Below are 22,087 nucleotides of genomic sequence, written 5' to 3'. Positions count from 1 at the left end.
ATAGACTCCCTTGTGAAGTTTGGTCCTGCTATCCATTCTATAGTTCTAGACGGAGATATTGTTGTGTGTGATATAGCAGAGTTGACAGAGACGTTAATTTTGCTATTTGGTTTAATTTATGCACTTCATCTCGATTATCCAAAGCAATTGTCCTACACATTTAATTTCATTCAAAAAATTATACTGGGTTTGGAAGACCGGAAGCAATTACCTCCTAGACTTAGCCTTAAAAATAAATTGCTGATGATGGATGAGTAAGCAGTCTGTTTTCCAAATCTCATGGTTGATACTGCCAGCATGTTAATACTCAAGCAAGCAATGGAGCTTTTCGCTTTTATTTATGTTGGCCTATTATTTTGTTATTTGAGTATTATTACCTTTGTTGAAGTGGTAAAAGGTTGTTATTTCTTTTATTTTCTGTATTAACCGCATTGCTGGGGATGTTGTTCTGTTAGAATTCTAATTGAATTCTTAAATAAATGGAATCTGCATTGAAATTGTCTTTTGAGTATTTTTTTATTTGAATCATACAAATAAAATATTTTTGATTTTGAGGTAAATAGTAAACCTAAACAGTCAAAAAATGTGTTTCAATAGAGTGAAGTCAATGTTTAGGTATGAGAAACTGAATGAGTCATGGTGATAACATGAATATATTATTAGCAGTGATAACTTAAAAACATCAACTCCATTTCCAGTGTCAATTTTGTTGACTTTAACAATGGTTTCAAAATGACCAGGTTCATTGAACTCATCAACGATTTAAGTAGTGTTTGTTTGTCAAATTATTATGTTTCAGTTCATCAACTTCCTAAAAAAATGAGTGTGAATAACTTCTAGTTTAGAGTAGTAATTACTTAAAATGTTTGTTTGTTGAAATTATTTCTTTTAATGTTGTTCATTTTCTCAAATATTTGGAGTCTTAAGAGCTTGTCTGACTAATGTAACAATAACTTAAAACATCTATTTCTCACATTATTCTTTTTAATTTTATCCTTGTCCTTAAAGATTTTGAGCATTTAAAAAAAGTCTCATTTTAAGTAGAAATTACTTGAAATATTTTTTAAAGTGCTAAATATTTTGAGGTAATCAGTTATCAAATATTTTGAGTTCATTGAACCTGTTGGGGTTTACAGTGTGTACCAACGTCTCTGGAGAGAAGGCGCGCAATTTGAACAAGAAATCGGTTCTCAAACGGAAGTTTTGATTGCAACAATTACCTAGTTCAGGCACCAGGGTGTAAATAACATACATTACTATATACACCAGGGTACAAATAGCATCCACGTCTAACTATACATTGATGCAAACAGCATACCTTATTCAGAGTGTCTATTACACGGCTGAGCTATTCACACCCTGTTACGTAACAACAAAAAACATGTTGCTTGTTGTTGTTCACTGAACCAAGATTATGAAAATAAAACACAACTTTGCAATCTAAAACTTAATCTGAACAGATATTAGTGCCGAAACCTTTCAGAATACTTCACCTTCTGCTGAAGAAAAAACGAAAATGTTTTTTTGTGTACGTGAGCAACATCTTTTTGTCAACCAGTGGGGTATACTACGAAGCACGTTAGACATATCTAGGCTATGTAGACATATCGAGGCTTGACAAAGCCTTGACTCAGGGGTATACGTTAAGTGATACTACGATTGCAGTTATGTGATATATTTGTCAAACTAGGCTTTCAGCTCAGATCTGTGCGCGTTCTCGGTGTTAGGATGACTTTGGCCAATCGTGTAACGTGGAGACGCACAAGACCGCCTCTATTTAAAAACAATTACTTCCGCATTCATGAGCGATAGCTTAATCTACACTGCGGTCATTTTTTGTGTCTAACCTTTAACATCAAATAAATCCATTGTCATCAGTTGTTGTATGGTATGCACGTCCATAGTGGGATATTTGCACGCACAGCACTATTAAAAGCGCATTCGAGATCCAAAATGTTAGTAGAGGCGGAGCTACATCTGTAGATATATGACAGAATCCTACATGTGAGATAACTTTCTTTTTTAAGACAATTGATTGGTCAGTGTGCAGTAGATTACACTATTTCAGCTATAACTTAGCACATAACCTCCTTCCGACCAGGTTTGGTTGACAGCATAAGATACCATGGTGATATAGCGACACTAAAACAGATCCACTTTCGTGTCACAGCATAGCCTGGCTTTGAGCGCAACATACCTCGCTAACCCACTAATCGAGATTCGTAGTACACCCCACTGGTCTCATTAGGGAAACGTTCCCCTGGGAACGTTTTGGCAAACCCAGCCAAACGTTCCACCAGACACGTTTCTGAGGTGCAAACTAGCCAAGCAACCCAGCGGAGGTGCTAAAGAGAGACGTTTAGACGTTGTTTACTACAGTTAGGTCTGGTCAAACTAAATTGTAGCTTACACAAGCTCAGCAGTATTCTTTGGTTAGCAAACCAAAGTTTTGGATTAATAGTGCCTATATCTCGCTACGTTTCACAAAATATAAGGGCACAAACCCTGAACTGCCGTCTATGGTCAGCTGCCACATCTTGGTGGGTTTTTTTTTTCGCGAGCAACCCGGGGGATTTTAGCTCAATTGTCAACACGCTCGACTTCCGCTCCGAGGGGCAGCTGTTCGCAGGTTCGAATCCGGCTGTGTGCAGGGCCGAGCCGTGCAATTCAACCCAACGCACGAATACCAGAGGACCAGGCTTCGCAGACTGGGCTTGCGACGAAGACCAGACTCCGCACACAGCCGCCCTTAACTGCCGTTATCAACTGGTGAGATTGTTGCTATATTCCCCTCGCACATCCGTGTGCAGGAGTGGATGTCTATTGCCCCTTTGTATGTTCACATACAAGAGTGGAGGTGTGTGATGTAATTGACATTTTTCTGTTACGGGTCTATACCCCCCATTGACACTGTGCGCAGCTGTTAAACTAGTGACTATGTTCCTCTCATATGTTCACGTGTAGGAGTGGATGTTGTATTTCTCCCGTGTATGTACACATACATGAGTGGTGAGTTTATGTAAATTTGAGTTTACAATCTTTTAAAATGGTTCATTTTAACATTGGATTAGCCGGAATGACGAGGTGCAAGACATTCTGGTGTTCATCCAAACGCCATTGTTAGCTGTAATCAATGCAACAGGAAATAACTCTGGAATTTAAACACACAAGAAGTCTCATGATAACATGGTCACATGACTGCTTGACATAAGTCACATGATGACAAAGTTACGTGGCTGCTTGGAGGTAAACCATGTGGGATTAAGTTTAAATTATTTTAATGTAAGACCTAATCTTCCATAACCTCTGTGCGCAGCAGGTGGGATTGTCTGTCCTTGTGGGCCAGTGACTCAGTGTCAAATCACTGTGTGCAGCTGGGCTAGGTTATGGCTGGAACCATTCACAGCAATAGTGCAGTGGTGCAGTGGTCTGGCTATCCTCAGCCCCTCTCGCAATATATATATTTTTTCGGGATGGTAGGGGAAGGTACCGCCTTTTTCGCCACTAATTGGTTAGAAGGGCACTCGCCCGATTGGTCATTTGATTTGGCCATGAAACGTCATCTCACGTTCATGGCAGGCTGTCGGCTAGTCTGTTTTGATCGTCTTTACAAGTAAACAAAGTCAATCCAACAGTAGCCTACTAATAAAAGTGCTATATGCGCGTCTTCAGATTTATATTCTAAGTTCACAATTTCATAGCCTGTCTAGATCATGTTTAGATTAGTCTTAGCTGTTTGGGGGAATTTTGTGATGAACATGTGAACTTGGGAGTAGCCTATAAATCTTACCAGCATGGGCGGACTGGCCATCTGGCATACCGGTGGGCCGACGCACCTTTTGGGCCGATAGAATAGGCTATATATAATTTAATTATTTTGGCCAACGATCGGCCCAAACGAAGGACAATCAGCGGCCCATTGGTTACATTTCAATATTGACACTGGACTGATCCAATAACAGCTCATGTCAGGCCCCACCCCTCCCATTTTGGCTCAGAGCCAGGATTCTGTGAGCGCATCAAAAGTTAATCGAAGTTGCCTACACGAAATTGTGGCGGGTGCCGGTAGTAACAATTGTGCAAAATAAACACCATTGTAGAAGCTTCAATACAATATAGCAAGTAGGCTAGGCTAGCATATGTCAGCAACATGTTGAAGTTCGTTGAGTTTGAACGAGGATATACAGAGCAAGGGACAGTGAGCAGGTGGTGGAGAGTGCGAGCCTAGTTGAGGCTACATGATAAGAACTCAGTGGTGGAGCAGGTAGGCTGTGACATGCCATGCTGACTATGATGATTATGATGACTTATTAATTGCGATAATGTAATGATATGGTTGCCTAATGATAACATAGTAAAGCCGTGCTGTGATTATGATAACAAATAGCGCAACTTAAATTTTCTAAATGAATGATTTGCAAACCCGGACAGCAAAATAGTGTCAAATCGACGTTAATTGTTGGTCAGATTGATCAGTTTCCGTCAGACGCCCAAAATTCAACATCGATGGCATGAGTGGTGGTTCTATCTTGGGAGGGTTATCATGGTAAAGAAGGGACAAAAGACTGTAGACTGACGGAAACGTAGGTTACAAAACGTCACGTCATGCACAAGCCAACTAAGCTACAGTATATATATATATATATATATATAACCTATATAGGCCTAGGTCAGACACTAAAGACAATTAGTTCATGTAGCTGTACTGTTCCAAAATGTACCAGCAATGTAGGTAGGAAGTATAGCCTACAGGAATAAAATATTTCCAGCAACAGCCCTGTTTATAGGCTTCAGTAATTTTTGGTGCTGCTGTCAATTGTAGCCCATTGAATCATTTGAAATGATACTTTGAATTCAAGCAGAAATTCTTTAATAATTGCTTGTTAGTCTACTTGAATATGGAGATCATATGCTCCATGCCTACCTCTGATCAGTCAGAGAGATAACCAATGAGGCCTATATCACTTTCAGTGCTCCATGACAGTTGAAAAGATATGCATATTTAAGGGTAATGCAAAGATTTTGTATTTAATTAGGTGTGCCGACCGATTTGAGGGCCGCTTGGGCCAAATATGCCAGGGCCGATTTTTGGTGCCCCTGCTTACCAGCCTACATTTCGTAAATTCGCCGTAGCTCCCAAGTAGGCTACTGAACGGTTAGAGTAAGCTAAATAAGCATATCTAGGCCTAAATATGTAGGGAAAAAAAAAATATTCCGCCCCTCTCAGGGCTAAAACTTGCTGTAACGGAGCCCATAAGTATTGCCAAGGTATCCTCCACATACGCCAATTCCAGCAGAGTTGGGAATTGTTCTTTTCATGGTGTCATGGCCTGGAGTTAGATCCAGTGACTTATCCAATGCTTGGTGCTTGATGAACCCTAAGTCAGTTAACCATGTCATTGAACTGGAGCCATTTTGCCCTGAACCAGCTTGCCAAGCTGAAGGGGCTCTTAATGCTCTATGCCCAGTCAAGGCATTGGGAGCTTGTGTTGATCACACGTGGCTGCTGTGACAGGCGCACACACACAGCTTTCGGTGCTATAGGGGTGTCTACACACCATTTGACCCACCAATTGGAGACATTTTTTAGGCCTTTTCTGGGCAGTGTTTCCCAAACTCTTAAAGCCTGGCGGCTCATTCCACACGGAATAAGGCCGTCTCATGGGCACCATTGAAAGGGGTTGCTCTTGGTGGCATGTGCAGCGGCATCCTGGAGTACTCCATGGATCTCTGCCAGACTTTATAGAGTCAATGTGACATCCGCCCCTATCAGCTCCACTGGTATGTTGATTGCCGACCTGACTGGTGATGAGTAGTCTTCTGTCCTCGCAACACTGTTGGGGCTAGTCATCCAAGGTGTAGACCGTGGTGACTGTCTGAGGGAGGTCGAAATAGATTGTCCATAAGACATAAGATATGTCCATAACTATGGATCAGCCTCACACATGACAGTCACATGACATTGTTGATAGATAATGGTCTCGAGTAGGTAGAATGATGGCATCATTCAAGGTGTAGACCGTGGTGACCGTTATCGGTCGGTCTCACAGATCCATAGTCAGTGCCGGTTCAGACCTACATGGGGCCCTAAGCAAAATCCTGCTAAGGGGCCCTCCTACCTGAACTCTGAGTGCCAAAATGCAACTTTTTTTACAGTATCATCTGACACCTCAGTGCTCCCAATACAATCATCCCATCCCATTTGGGATGTCTATGGAAGTTACCAAATATAGTGTTATTCCCTATAAAGGACTAGGAGAAAGAAACATAATTGTGTGTGAATCACCTTCACACAGCAATAAATGCCCAGTTTCAGTGTCTGTTTGCTGTTTGCTTTTGATGCTTGCTGTACATATCCCCTTGCAAAAAATCACTGCAGTTTTTTCAAAGTACAGTCCAGTTATACCACAATAGGCTACAGTGCAGTATAGTATTTTCATGTCCAAAATACTGCATTTTTGTAGTAAAGTACAGTACTATGTTTTTTGTGTCTAAAACACTGCATTCCCTGCATAAGAACTGCAAATATTTTCTCCAAAACTGCGGTTTTCATACTCAGAAATCTGCAGTTTGACACTTGAAGTAATGCAGTTCTTTTTTTGTAAGGGTCTGGTTGTGCTAGTAGCCTACTGGCTGACTTCATCTGTGTGTCTGTAGTAGGCTACTTGCCAAAGACATAGGCTATGAACTGGCTCCCCTGATTCTCTTATTATTTCAAGATTTTTTCAAACGTAGACTATTTTAAACAATCATTTAATACTTCATATAGACATAATTTACAATGTGCATCTATTGTCCATGCAGCACAGCGAATCAAGTTAATACATTAGGCTACTTTCCATTTTGCATACGTTCAGTTGTACAGTAGACTATCTATAACTAAAGCTTGACTGAAATATTGTAAAAAAAAGTAAACATTGGTCTAGTGTTATCCAATTGTGTGCAGTGAGATTTTCAAATGCATGCTTGTTGCCGCCCCTCGAGTTGGGCCATTACATTGTTCGTGGCCAGACCCTTAATCTTTCTAGATTACCAGGGTCTGGATTTTCCAGGCTAGTATCAGAATCTAATTAAAGGGCTCCGCTCCTCGCTCGCTCGCGCTCCGCTCTGCTCACTAGTTCTGTTTGGCGATACCACTTTTAGCTCAAGCCTAGCATAGATCATTGAATCAGATTAGACCATTAGCATCTCGCCCGCTAGCATCACACTTAAAAGTGACTAAGATTTCAGATAATTTTCCTATTTAAAACTTCTCTTCCCAAACAGAAAATGAAACATGGTGCTTTTCTAGGCTGATTTGATATTAAACTATACTCTCATTCCGGCGTAATATTCAAGGAACGTTGTGAACACACCATGGGCGCAGTAGCACAATGAATAGTCCCCGTAGGCTATAACTTCCAGCAAGAAACGAAAAACACCCTCAAAGTTCTGGAAAAGTTTTGGAAATTTGCGTGACCCATTGCAATTACACTGAGAAATGTATCGCGTTTCGGAAGATCATGTCGCATACTTCCTTGTGTCTGTTGCGTGGAGACCAGAGATCACCCTTTTCTAAAAGGAGTTACTCTGGGCCTCCCTTTACTCATTTGACTCGCTTTATCCATTGCCGTAGAACACACAAACAAACAGTGGAAGGGAGTAGGGAGAGGGCGGAAAGCCTAATTGTCTTCGGTTGCATTTTTTAATTTAACGTTGTAGGCCTACGATATGTGCTATGCCAGGAAAATAGGCTATTCATTTAACTCATTGAGTGCCAAAAACGTAATATTAAGTTTTTAGCTTTTTTTTTTAAATTACGAAACTAGACACTCTAACACACCTTATATGTGATTTTGGGACCTCTGTGATGAATGGAAATGAAATATGACGATCGTGAAACTCGCACAATCTGGACATTTTATCTGGACATTTTATCATAACTCGGTTGACGCTTTGGGTCGAATCAGTGACGCATGCACGTCAGGTCAAAACTAGGCCATTTTTGTGGGTCTATCACTAGGTGGCAGTCTCGCCAGGTCTCGATGATCACTTCCCGGAAGGTTTACACAAGTAAGTAACAGGCAACACTTCATATTTCATGAAAGACGTTATATCTCCATTTCTAGAAAAAAAACAGCGATTTTGATGAAAACTAGCCACTGTTTAGCTTGGGATTTCTCAGGAACGGAGGCGTGTAGAAATACACGGTTTGCAGCCACCGAGAGCTTAAAGTCTCACCTTTTAATCGAGCTATTCTACGTGTTCATAGCTATAACACAGAATATGCTGTGGCTGTACAAAAATCATCAACAATGGTCTAGATTGATGGCACTCTAGGACAAAGCTCCCGAAAACAGCTTGGCATTCAATGAGTTAATCACGTCTAGCTTTACTTGGATAGATAAAACATTTTTTTTTATAATTGTCAGCTTAGGTTTGGTCCATTAGCCTTTTAATCCGTTGTTTAGTCATGCAAGGACCGAAAATATTTCAGTCGATGTCATGCACACCGACGTTGTAGCCTATTCCACATTGTTTGCATTGAGATGATCTCTTTCACTGTTGCCGAGACAATTTTGTGAAGATTCAGAAACGTGGATGATGTTGTCATCTGCATGTCAGTAGCGAGTGTGCCAACAAATTATGTAAGCGCAGGTTTGCAGCTGGATGGCATTTTGCGTTTGCGGTAGCCTACAGCACTGTTGCTTCAGCATTGCATCTACTAGCCAGTGTGTGCGGCACTACAAAGCTGTGTGAATTAAACATGCAATTACGTGGTCATGATGAACTGACAGAGTTGAAGAAGAGGTGATTAGTAATTCATCAGGCTATTACATTAAAGGAAAATTGCGGTTTTTAGCACTTTAAGGCCCTTTTCTGGTTTGTTTTGGATGAACTAGAGTGGTGGACACCGACATTTTGACGATTGGTCCTGTCTCGACTTTTCTGACTCGTTTTGAATCGCCTTTTCACTTCTCAGGGTGGCTGGCAATGGCCATACTGTAGTAGGCTACTCAAACATGTCCTAAAACAACCCTTAACGTTCGTTTTCAAAACTGTGCAACTCACCGAGTGGTTAGTGGAGTTCGTTGACAATTAAAAGCAAATATATCGGCGCAATGTATGATTCGTATTTGAACCTGAAGCATAGACGGTGGCGCAGTAGAAATTTCAACGTGCAATGAGTCTTCCAACAGAAATCAATGGGATTTTACAAAATGCCAAATAAAACACGACAGAAACTGTATTTCGCTACGCTACTTGTTTTGGAACATCAACGAACGTTAAGGGTTGTTTTAGGACATGTTTGAGTAGCCTACTACAGTATGCCCATTGCCAGCCACCCTGAGAGGTGAAAAGGCGATTCAAAACGAGTCAGAAAAGTCGAGACAGTTGCCCATAGACAGTAAAAGAAATGGACAAACAGACTCCGTCGTTCTCAATGGGAGGGCACTGAGTCATTTTTCAGTTGGTCCCCCCAGTACTGCGCAGACTCGCACTTAACTTAGTGACATTAGCCATCGAACTGAATCTTGTAACTCATATGATAGATACACAGAAATTCTTCTCACACTTCCTTTGCCTTCAAAGTCAAAGTTAAACATTTATTTATGTATTCTTATTAAGATCATCCTCACAAGTGATATCAAGTCATGTTAATGTTGAAACTACCACACATGATCATCTTCAAAAACAGTCATGGTAAAACAAAACAAAAAAGTTATAGCCTTGAAGCTAATCTTCTTTCCACTTTTCTGACCTACGGTCAATCCATCGAAAACCTCTGAAATTATTATCGTTAGACTACCTAACGGTAAAACTACTGTTTTTCATTAGGTTTACTTGCCTCTATGCTTTACCTTAACATAGGCTACAATGCTATTGTAGGCTACATAAGCTTTGTTCACGAGTTTCCGTGCTGGCTGGACTACGCTTCTTATCCAAACAATACAGTTATCTCCCTTCAGTGCGTTAGCTTCCCCTTAACCGGACATGCTAAACATTCTTCTTACGGGAACCTAACGTTACGTACGAGGTAGTCGAGTCTTGTTTTGCCTTTTATTGTTTATGTAGATAACACAGAAGCTAAAATATCGGCACATGATATATGTTATATGAAGTTATGAGAGTTCAAAAAAATCCTAAATGAATGGGCGTTCTATGGGGTTAGCAGAGAGTTGATAACCACCGCTACATCGATGCTTCTACTTCCGGGAATTCGCCTGCCCCCTTGGGTGAGCCGCCATTAAACGGAGAGCCATTGTCTCATCCAAAGTTTTACATATCAGCGTGCATGTTCTTAAGTGAGCCTTACCTCGGACGCTACATAACCAAGCAAATAATGTTCAGTTCAACCAAACGTCAATTAGTCGACAGATTGTTATAATTAGTCAGTCAACAGATTAATTTGTGCCAGGTGAGCATTTAGCAGCACACTAACCTTAGATCGCTATGAACAGTGGAGTCCTGGCTGTAACTAATGTTAAGCAGCTACGTTAGCATGTTAGAGCTATTCCCTCAGTGGGTAGTGCTAGCAAATTCCAACCGCCTTTTCGAATTTCAAAAAGGACTTTAAGACGTTGTCGACTCCAATATTATATTAATGTCAGTTTACAGTTTAAGTATTACAAATTAACATAAACCTGACCATTTCAAGGTTATAACCAACCGAAGTTATGTTAGCTTGCTGGATGTTTTACCAAACATTTTCTGAGCTAGCTAGCGACCTTGCTACTAGCTAGCGACCAAGCTAACGTCACCAATATTTCATAGTAGGTAAAACACGTTGGTATGAAAACATATACCTGTGATGTGACATTACTTAATTGTGTATTTGTCGTAGTTTTCATGCTAGCTTACAGAAGTAGAGGGAACAAATTACTTTACCTTTTACAATCCCACGCTGTACTTCAATGGCGTCCATCTTCTTTTCAAAAATCTCAACTGAAGGACCGGAAGTGTAAATGACTCCACCCCAGAGTACGTACATTCACACCCACTTAAAACACTAGGTTGTGAGTTTTAATTACACGGTGGGTGTACATGTTTGTTCAAACAACTCCCGAAGTTACACTAATTAACACTAATGAACACTGAACAATATGTCTCTGAAAAATTAACACTTAATAACACTGTCAACTGTTTACTGTGTATTTTGTAGGCTAATTGATGTGATGTTTTAGGGAATATAAGGTCATAGAAATTTGTCAAAAAATCATGGAAAAGTCATGGGAATTATCTGGTGTACACCGTTTACATTTTAGTTTGAGACAAAAATATCAGCATCTCAAGCCTTTCATTTAAATTTCAGGAAAACTGATAAGCAGAAGACACTATACTTCCTTACTTATTTACTATTCATGTCACGTTTCTGTCACATTCACAGTTCTGTTTTTGCTCCAGGGAAGACCAACCTGAATGTTTAGACGTCCTCGGTGAGGTCCTAGTCCGTAGCGTTTCATAGTAGAGGCATGAAGCTGAACATCATCAATTTTTAGGGTCTCCAGGCCCATTGGTGGGCATTCTACAGAACAAAAAAAAAGAATATTATTCGATATTAAGGAATATCTGAGGTGGCTGCACTCAACTTAGTCTATTTAGGCCACATACTGCACTCTTGATACTAGAATGCCACCTACTTTGCAAAGGAAATTACTATAGCCTAACCTTAAATCAAGTGAATGTATGCTTATTTTTCTATTATTTGCTTATAACAAGACATTTTTGCACTTGATTTTGATGGGGGAGTTGTTTGACCTTATTATGGTATTGACCTTTTTATGTGAAAATCTTCATACACTGCAAAAAATAAAATCTAACCAAGTGTTATTAATCTTATATCAAGATAAAAAAAACTAGTTGGACAAATCATGGATGACATTGCCCCAGTAAAAATGAAAAAAGTTAACAACAAGCAAACTGCACCATGGAGACACAATCCAGTGATTAAACAAGCCAAAAGAGAATGCAGGAAAACAGAGAGAAAATGGCGCAAGACCAAACTACAAATTGACTACCAAATTCATAAAGACATGCTACGCCAGTATAACTATGCAATTTGCAAGGCAAGGCAGAACTTTTTCTCTGACATTATAAACAGGAATATAAATAATGCTTGTGTGCTTTTCTCCACTGTTGAGAGGTTAACAAATCCCCCAACTGACATAACACCAGAACTTTTCTCAGTTGACAAATGTGAGGAGTTTGCATCCTTTTTCAGTAGCAAAATTAAAAAAAAAAAAAGACTGAACATAACAACACACTTGCAAATAACTCTTGTTTTAGAAATGCCAGCTACTGAAAGAAGACCCATACACCAAATGTTAGAATTCAGCCCTATCAACTGTGAAACACTAATTAAAACGGTTTAAAATCTCAGTTCTGCTACCTGCCAACTGGATACCTTACCCAGTAGCTTTTTTAAATCGGTCATGCATCTTATTACTGCAGATGTGCTTCAGATTATAAATACATCTTTACAAAGTGGCATTTTCCCTAAATCCCTTAAAAATGCAGTTGTAAAGCCCCTACTCAAAAAGAATAACTTGGATCCTTCGATATTAGGCAACTACAGACCAATATCTAATCTACCTTTTGTTGGAAAGATCATTGAAAAAACTGTTTTTAACCAATTAACTACTTTATCGTCACAAAACTATTTTGATGACTTTCAATCTGGCTTTCGTGGAAATCACAGCACCGAAACAGCCCTGGTCAAGGTGATAAATGACATTCGTCTAAATACAGATGCTGGCAAAGCATCTGTTCTAGTACTACTGGACCTGAGTGCAGCATTTGATACAGTTGACCACCGTATACTACTCCACAGACTGGAGCACTGGGTTGGATTTTCAGGTGTCGTCATAAAGTGGTTACAATCTTACCGACAGGAGCTACTTTGTTGCCATAGAGAATTACACCTCAACACCAGTATCCCCTGACCTGTGGTGTTCCTCAGGGATCGATCCTAGGCCCTTTACTGTTTAATACTGTTTAATCTACAAGCTGTTGGAAATTGGAAAAGGGAGGCTTAAGGTATGACAAGCAGGGGTGCCAATAATTGTGAGTGACATGTTTTTTTTTTAAATATTTATTTCTTTATGAGATGTATCTTTTTCTCAAAATAAATTCGCTTCCCTTCAAGGTTGGATTTTTCCTCATTTTTTCCATTGTGAGATTACAATACTGCCCTACAAAGGCAAAAGGCAGTAACTGCATTTTTGGTCGAAAATGAGTTATAGACTGGTGCAGAGGTGACCTAAGCAGTACCACCTGTGCTGATGTGGAAGCCTTCATTTGCGAGGTTTTCAAAGCTGGCTCATGCACGTCATCAAACAGTGCCAGGGCCTCTTTCTATTTGCTCAGGCTGTTCTTTTGGAGAGACTGCCCCCAAGCCATGATGCATTATCATTCCATATCAAGAGGGCACACTACACTAAGCAGCTGTATGGCTCCAAGCAAATCAACAAAGACCTGCACTGCCTCCACCGGAAACTATGGGTTGGCGAATTGAGAAAGATGCTCTTTTGCCAGTTCTCACTTCCCTTCCTTCTGTGCCTCAGGCTGTTATCAATCTTGTTACATGCCGTTGTACCGCACACAAAAGCAGTAAAAACAGAAGGGAAAAAACACAATAAAAATGAACTAGCAACTAGAAACACTCAAAGAATTTAGGTGGCGTTTAAAAATAATAATAATAAGATTTAATTGTATAGCACCATTCATACACAGAATGCAGCTCAAAGGGCTTTACATTTGGAACATTTAACACAATAATAGAGAAGAAAATAATAACACAATAATAGAGAAGAAAATAATAACAACAATAATACATTTTGTGGCTTACGCAGCAAGTTGTTGCGGTAGTATAGGCTTTGCTAACAAATGCTTAGGCTAACAAATGCTTAGGCCCCGTTGATGTGGACTCTAAGCAGTTAGCCTAAGTATGTTCTTAGTATTTGTTGTGATTATATTAATTTATATACAGACGTTTAAGGAACACAACGACCGGACGACTGGCAGCCTTAACCCCCGACAAGCACGTCATATGGCAACAGTGGCAAGGAAAAACTCCCATATTCCCGGAAGAAACCTTGAGCCTGATTGCCTGTGTTCTGGCTCTGTTTGTATGTTTGTATTTAAACCCACACACTGTTGGCAAAATATAAATGGCCCACCCACAACTGCTCAAGAAACAGGCACACCCACAATGAGTATTCCTTCTAGATGCCATCATTCATTAACCCTACATCCCTCTTACCACAGAGGTTCAGCAGTAATATTGTTTTCCAAATGAATATTCTAAGGTTTCAGATGATCTGAGGGTCAAATGATCAGAGGGTTACTGAGAAAGTGAGTATTAGTGGAGATAATTTTACTGATAGAAGTTTTGGGTTAAAAGGACAATTTAAGCAAAGTAGAGGAACATGTTTACCTGATGTCTCTGATCCCCCAGTGGCTTGTGTATTCCTCTCAGCGCTAGTTTTATGTGCTTTTCTGAAAGCAGACTTTCCACTTCGGTTGTTGCCCTGCAGCTGGTGTCTCTCAAGGGCATGCTGGTCTGATTCAGGTATGTGGTGATAATGCTCACGATTTAGCTGGACCCTCCGATAGTAATCCTCACCCTGAACTGCATGGAAGCTGTGGCCATGGAAAAGAGACAACAGGACTGCCAGTATAGACAGAGTAAGAGAACGGTTACACCATCTTTTCGGGAACAAAGCAAACATCATGAGATGGCTACAACATTTAGTTGGCTGCCAAAAGTGGTTTTCTATAAAACTATTCCCTTTTGTTCTCCCTTTGCTCTGTTACTCTTCTCTCCTTTCGTCTATCCCTTTGTCCTCTTTTTAGTAAGTCTACATACTTTCAGACGTTCCAAGTCCCTGTCAAAGCCACACAGCCAGAAGGTCTAAGCAAATTCTTTCTTGGGAAAAACAGTGGGAGGGAAAAATAAAAAAGGAGGGAGAGAGCAGAAAACACAAATAGACAGAAAGAGAGATAATGGTAGTCAAAATGTTTTCTTTTGGATAAGTTGGCAAGTGTAAAGCTACAGTAGTCTTGAGGAGCAGGGGTTGTTTCTTTCCACCATTTCAACACATTGAAAGGGGGATACATACAGGGGAAAACAGCATTTCTACACAAATGCAATGTTAAAATAACATTTAAATTCCACACCTATATTGTACAACTAAATCAAAGGACTGGAAATAAACTTTAATGAACCATGTTTTCATCTCACTGCTGAGAGAAGGGTTTTCTGCAAAGAGAGACACAGAAGGGGGATTTTGCATAGTATAGTTTAACATTCTAAAATGGATACTTTCGGTACTTGATTAGGATTCATGTTCGATGAATCATGTTCGAAGCCATTGAAAAGTCCAACGCAACCCTTAATGCTGACTGCATGTCATTATTTATTTATACACCATGAATTGATACAAAAGTTAGAGTTGCTGTGTCTTTGTGTTGCTTGGCAACCATTCTGATTTTTAGAACAAAGGGGTGGTGTTAGGCATGATGCAAAACAATGTCTAAAATCACCTTTCCTGTTCTACAATTGAAACCTACAGTAAGGTCTTGCAGGGCTTACTGCTTAATTGTTTCAGGGTGTACATCTTGTTTGGATTGAAAATATACAGTACAACATCCCAAAGCATACATTAAAGATCAATTAAGCAGCTTAACAGATGTGCATCACTGGGCCCCATTTTTTTTATTATTATTTACACTTTAGTGAACGGCATATGTGTTGGCATGCTCCAAGTGAAAAAGAAATGTGCTCTCTGTCAAAAGAGCAGTAAGATTACATTAACTACAATAATTCCAAACAGTCAGCAAGGAAAGCACATTATGCTTATTTTTTTGAAGATTTAACATTCAAATCGATACTTTCTGTGACTGGTTATACCTCAGGTGGCTTTAAACATTCTCTACACCTAATTAACCTATTCATTATCATGTATCTCCAATTCTAGGGAGTTTTTCCTTGCCCCTGTTACTCATGGGCTCTCTCTGAATGTTTAACGTTCTATAAAGCACAATGAGACGTGTATAAGTGAAATTAAATTGAAAATTAAATTGAAATAGAACATTTAGGCCAGTTAGTGAAACACCTTTTTGTTTATCATGTGTGACAGAGTGTGTGGGGAGAGTGATTCCTAGTATACAAAAACATGAGTGTGATTCCAAATTCATTCAGTCAGTCATTATCAATCACTTTTACTTCTCTTCATTGCTGTGGCCGTTTATGATCCAATCAGCAACATATCAGAAATATAAAAAAATAACATGTAACAGTTATTAAAGAAGAGTCAGTCATTCCCCTTTGTTGCTGTGGCCGTTTATGATCCAATCAGCAACATATCAGAAATACTATTATACTACTATGGATATATATATATAAAGGCTTTGCTGACAAATGCCTAGGCTAATGTGACAGTAGCCTACCTTGTATATAAACAGTTACCAGGTTCTAATACCCTGTTACCCAGGAACCTACCCGTTAAATTAACCTGATAATTTCCTGTTTACCACTAGGGTCACACAAGTTGGTAGTCTGAATAATAGGCAGAGACGTGATATTACAATACAAAACTATAATAATTTATTTATTCAAAACAGGATCAATGTACATGCACTTCAATAACAGAGCAACACCATCTAATGCCAGTCAGGATCAATGTTGACACTAGATTGGGCTTGCCGTAGAGGGCAGATGTCAAAGCCTCTGAGGCGAAATCTGTGATTCAAACCACACTGCAAATCAAAATGAAAAGGTGACTTATCTAAACTAATTAACACAGCACACACAATAAGGGATAAACACCACCAGAGGAGAATAAACCCTCCAACATGCGCCCAATGCAGCCCCCAGCAGGAGAGACAAGCAACATACACAGGGAAAGCCCACTTGACAGTACATGCAGTATAAAAACAACAACAAATGAGTACAAATAAGACAAAACAAAATACAGAAAAAAGCACCGAGCATCAATAGAGCAGCAAGCAAACCAAACTCCCACACATGCACACTCATGCAACAAACACGCACGTCCGCACTAAACAGGCCCAAGCAGATAGCCACCACCAGGTTAGCTAGCAATTATGCATCAGAGACGCAGCGATGGAAGGCCACAGAGAGAAGCGGAAGGCGCTCCACACAGCAAACCCCAAACAGGAACAAAACAGCAAGGCCGTCACCACATCAGGATACCATACAGATCCTATAAGGAGTACAGAGTCATTACTCTAAAGCAGTGTTTTTCAACCACTGTGCCGCGGCACACTAGTGAGAGATCATCAGGTGTGCCGCAGAAAATTACCCAAATGTCACTCACTCAGGGGCGTAGATTTGCGTGGAGACCGAAGGACGTGTCCACACCAATGTCAGATTACGACTGAAATGTCCCCACCAATATTCAGGTTGAAGTGGGGGGGAAAGCGCTCACATGCGCTACAAAGAGTTAAATACTTTCTCACTTTGCTGCGGATCATCTCGTACAGATCGTGTAATGTGCAGTAGCCTATAAAGGTAAATCGCGCTGATTTTAAGTTACCTATAATAACTAGTGAGCCGCAGGAGACGCTGCGCTTCAGCTTCACTTCACTGCAAGGCATATGAAGTGCGTCCAAATTCATCCATTCTTCTCTGTTGAACTCCTCGAGTAGGCTACTCATCACACATGTGTCACATGAAAGAGCCTTTTCTCAGCTTTTAAACGGTGCTATAGCCACCATTTGCTGTGATAAACAGTTCGCGAGAAAAATTTACTTCAAGAGATTTAATAATTATTCTCTGTGCCCATCTCCACATCCATTCGTCTCGGTGGAATATCTTAGGCCTACACACTCTTCACGCAACACATGACAACCCATATATCAGAATAAACAGCAGACCTTACCGAACACAACGGTGTAAAGCATTCCCGTGTATAGTTAGCTGTTCCAGAGTAATCCGGTTTTGAAATAAATTGTAGAAAAATTCAACATGGTCTTTCGGCTTTAAGCATTTCTTAAAACTGAGCTGTGCTTACATCGCCTAGATATCTGTAAATAGGCCTATTAGAAAATATACAGGCAGCTTATGGTTAAGAGTTGTCAATGTAGCCTTAATGATTCTTTTCACAAAATGCTAAGCATGCATGTATTTAAGTTTCTTAAAACTGAGCTGTGCTTAAATGGGTCAATGCATGATTTCATAACAGACCAAATAGAAAATAAATGTTAATATAGCCTACATATGTATACATATAAAATCAGATTATGTGCTACACAGTATAGATCAAGTTGGACAGTAGCACATTTTAATCATTTTATATCTATAGTGGCTGGTGAAAGAGTTGAGTGGCTTTTCCTTTTTTTTTTCCGGGGGAATTAGTGGGTAGTGTCCTCACCAAAGCTCAGACCAAACCTACGCCCTTGCACTCACTGGTCCAGAAAAGCAACTGTTGCATCAAAGAATTTAGAACCACATGCTCTCATTGATTGTATGATTGCACTATTTGTGGTATGCAGGCATTGTACAACGGGGGCCCCATATCCAGAATTCACAGAATCACATATCCAGTTCAAAACAACAATTAAATTAGATATAGTCACCTACAAATGACAGAGGGCGCTTGTTTTATTGAGCAGGTCTTGCATAGAAGCCAGCCATCTGTGTATTATTTGAAATTTTAGGCTATGGTATGTTTATTTTTTCTTCACACAGGATGTTAGTGTGCCGTGGGACATTTTAAGTGTCAAAAGTGTGCCGTGGCACAAAAAAGGTTGAAAAACACTGCTCTAACGTTATGTTTAATGTAGGTAAATCGAGGTAAATAAAGCTAAAACCTACCATGCAACAGCTAACGTCAGATGTAGGGAGCCCGGACAGCGCAACACTCCGTGATGTTGCTGTAATTAACAGATAACGTAAGAGTGGCCTAGCTATGCGATAATGTTTGCACACAGGAAGGAGTACACCTACCTAAGCTGGAATTGATGAGCACACCGGGGGAAAGAGCAGCCGTGAGAATATCCAGCCAGTAGTTTAGCAGCGACTGCTGTTACTGGAATGTAAACAAAAGTTCTGAACTTTCCGGCACATCAGTGCACAAACGAATGTTCCTCAGACAAAGACTCCAGCCTACCTGGAGCAAATGGTGGAACAAACGTCGGGGATAGGCGATAGGTCGGTCAGAGTCGTCCCTGGACAAAGCAGACGTCTGCCCTAGATAGCCCCACTCCCTTTTTATGGAGCACAGCTGCCAATTACCCACTTACGAAGTAGGCGGGGCAGGAGCGAGACACAACAAAACCGATCACTATGCCCCAGGTAAGGACTCGTCCGGCTACACTAACAAATGTTTAGGCCCCGTTGATGCGGACTCCAAGCAGCCAGCCTTAGCTTGTTCTTAGCATATGTCGCAATTATTTGACTTTATACACAGACATTCAAGACTGGCAGCCTTAACCCCCCACAAGCGAGCCATATGGCAACTGTGGCAAGGAAAAACTCCCATATTCCAGGAAGAAACCTTGAGCAGAACCTGACTTAATAGGGGGAGCCCATCTGCTTCTGGCTGGCTGCGCCCTCCAATGGCAGCAGATGTAGAATAATCTGAAAAAGTAGTCTACAGGATAAGATGAGTTAACTAAAGGCTTTCCTATACAGGTATGTTTTCAAATCTTTTTTAAAAATATTTACTGAACTCGCCTGCTTGATGTACAGAGGCAGGGTGTTCCATTGTTTTGGGGCATAATGGATAAAAGCAGCTTCTCCACTTTGCTTGTGGAGCACTTTGGGTACAATTAAAAGATTACAATTGGATGATCTAAGTTTCCTTTGTGGTTGATATTAAAAGCTCAGAGATATATGAAGGTGCTATGCCATTTAGAGCTTTGTAGTAACATAACCTTAAAATCAATTCTATAGGAAACAGGGAGCCAGTGCAGTTCAGCCAACACAGGGGTGATGTGTTCTCTCTTCTTGGTCTTAGTTAAAAGTCTAGCCGCAGAGTTCTGTATGAGTGCCAATTTCTTTAGATGTTTTTTGGGAAGACCAGTGAAAAGTGCATTGCAGTAGTCTAACCTGCTAGTGATAAAAGCATGAATCATATCTGTCAACATTGGGCATTGAAAATAAGGGAGATTTCCCGGGTTTCTCACGCAGAATACGGGAAAATGTCAACATTCGTCCCCCAACGTTGGAAGGGTTGCAGTATTAGACGAAGCTGAAGTTGGCCGCACATTCAGAATGCGGTGTAGTCAAGTTTCCGTTCCACCTTAAATATTGCAATTTTCTACCGACAGGGGGCAGTGCTGACTGCAAATACGCGATGACACTGGCATTTGCCTAGTAGCAGACGAACATAGGCTACTCCTCACAGACGAATAAAAGCCTTTTTTTCTGGTGACTCCATTGTCGACCAATCTTTAAGTAAATGATACATGCTTTCTGTCAAATAAATCGGTTCATATTGCACTTGTTTTGGGGGGGCTTTTCTGTTTCTTCTTTACATGAGCTATATTTCATATTTTACAATTTATGCACTAGATTTGATACCCATTGCTCACACATGATTTGCCGTGAGATATTACACCACATCCCGATACAACAGTCTCTGAGCTTTCATTTGACACCATGTATGGCCAATTTCGTCGTGAAAATTCACCCTTTTATTACAATTGAAATTCCATGAGCTGTTTTTCATATTCCACAATGTATGCACTAGACTTGATACCTATTGCCCACACAACATTTGCCGTGAAATATTACACCACATCCCGATACTACCGTCTCACAGCGTTCATATGACACCCAGCATGCCAAACTTCGTCGTGGAAAATTGCCATTTTTGTTACATTTAAATTACATGAACTATATTTCATATTCCACAGTATATGCACTAGATTTGATACCTATGGTCCATACATCATTTGCCGTGAAATATTACACCACATCCCGAGACTACAGTCTCTGAGCTTTCATATGACACCTTGCATGCCAAATTCCATCGTGGAAAATGGGCCTATTTCATAGATTTAATTTACATGAGCTATATTTCATATTCCACAATTTATGCACTAGATTTGATACCTATTGCTCACACATCATTTGTCGTGAGATATTACACCACATCCCGATACTACAGTCTCTGAGCTTTCATTTGACACCATGCATGGCCAATTTTGTCGTGGAAATTTACCCTTTTATTACAATTGAAATTACATGAGCTGTTTTTCATATTCCACAATGTATGCACTGGACTTGATACCTATTGCCCACACAACATTTGCCGTAAAATATTACACCACATCCCGATACTACCGTCTCACAGCGTTCATATGACACCCTGCATGCCAAACTTCGTCGTGGAAAATGGCCATTTTTCTTACATTTTAATTACATGAACTATATTTCATATTCCACAGTATATGCACTAGATTTGATACCTATGGCCCATACATCATTTGCCGTGAAATATTACACCACATCCCGAAACTACAGTCTCTGAGCTTTCATATGACACCTTGCATGCCAAATTCCATCGTGGAAAATGGCCATTTTCCTTACATTTAAGTTACATGAGCTATATTTCATATTTTACAATTTATGCACTAGATTTGATACCCATTGCCCACACATCATTTGCCGTGAAAAATTACACCACATCCCGATACTACAGTCTCTGAGCTTTCATTTGACACCATGCATGGCCAATTTCGTAGTGGAAAATGGGCCTATTTCATAGATTTAATTTACATGAGCTATATTTCATATTCCACAATTTATGCACTAGATTTGATACCTATTGCTCACACATCACTTGCCGTGAGATATTACACCACATCCCGATACTACAGTCTCTGAGCTTTCATTTGACACCATGCATGGCCAATTTTGTCGTGGAAATTTACCCTTTTATTACAATTGAAATTACATGAGCTGTTTTTCATATTCCACAATGTATGCACTGGACTTGATACCTATTGCCCACACAACATTTGCCGTAAAATATTACACCACATCCCGATACTACCGTCTCACAGCGTTCATATGACACCCTGCATGCCAAACTTCGTCGTGGAAAATGGCCATTTTTCTTACATTTTAATTACA

The 22,087-nt window shown here is 40.1% G+C and overlaps 1 long non-coding RNA gene across 2 annotated transcripts in view; it reads right to left on the bottom strand.

Moving 5' to 3' along the window:
* The window catches only part of LOC143139169 (uncharacterized), a 28,655-nt gene extending 8,152 nt beyond the window's left edge, over nt 1–20,503 (bottom strand). Inside the window, exons 1-3 of one of the 2 annotated variants that reach the window (XR_012990350.1) lie at nt 18,953–20,503; nt 14,417–18,879; nt 11,397–11,506 (exon numbers count right to left, since the gene is read on the bottom strand). This is a non-coding gene — a long non-coding RNA (uncharacterized LOC143139169). Of the gene's footprint in view, nt 1–11,396; nt 11,507–14,416 lie in introns of both variants that reach the window. The other variant, XR_012990349.1, reaches the window with a different exon arrangement.
* Between the last annotated feature and the right edge of the window lie 1,584 nt (nt 20,504–22,087).

This window comes from Alosa pseudoharengus, unplaced genomic scaffold (assembly GCF_046254945.1).
Source record: "Alosa pseudoharengus isolate Yale_2024_CS ecotype anadromous, Long Island Sound unplaced genomic scaffold, YU_APseudo_1.1 YU_APseudo_1.1_scf_22, whole genome shotgun sequence".
In the NCBI taxonomy this organism is placed as follows: Eukaryota; Metazoa; Chordata; class Actinopteri; order Clupeiformes; family Clupeidae; genus Alosa; species Alosa pseudoharengus.
This window is presented reverse-complemented; position numbering and strand designations above follow the sequence as displayed.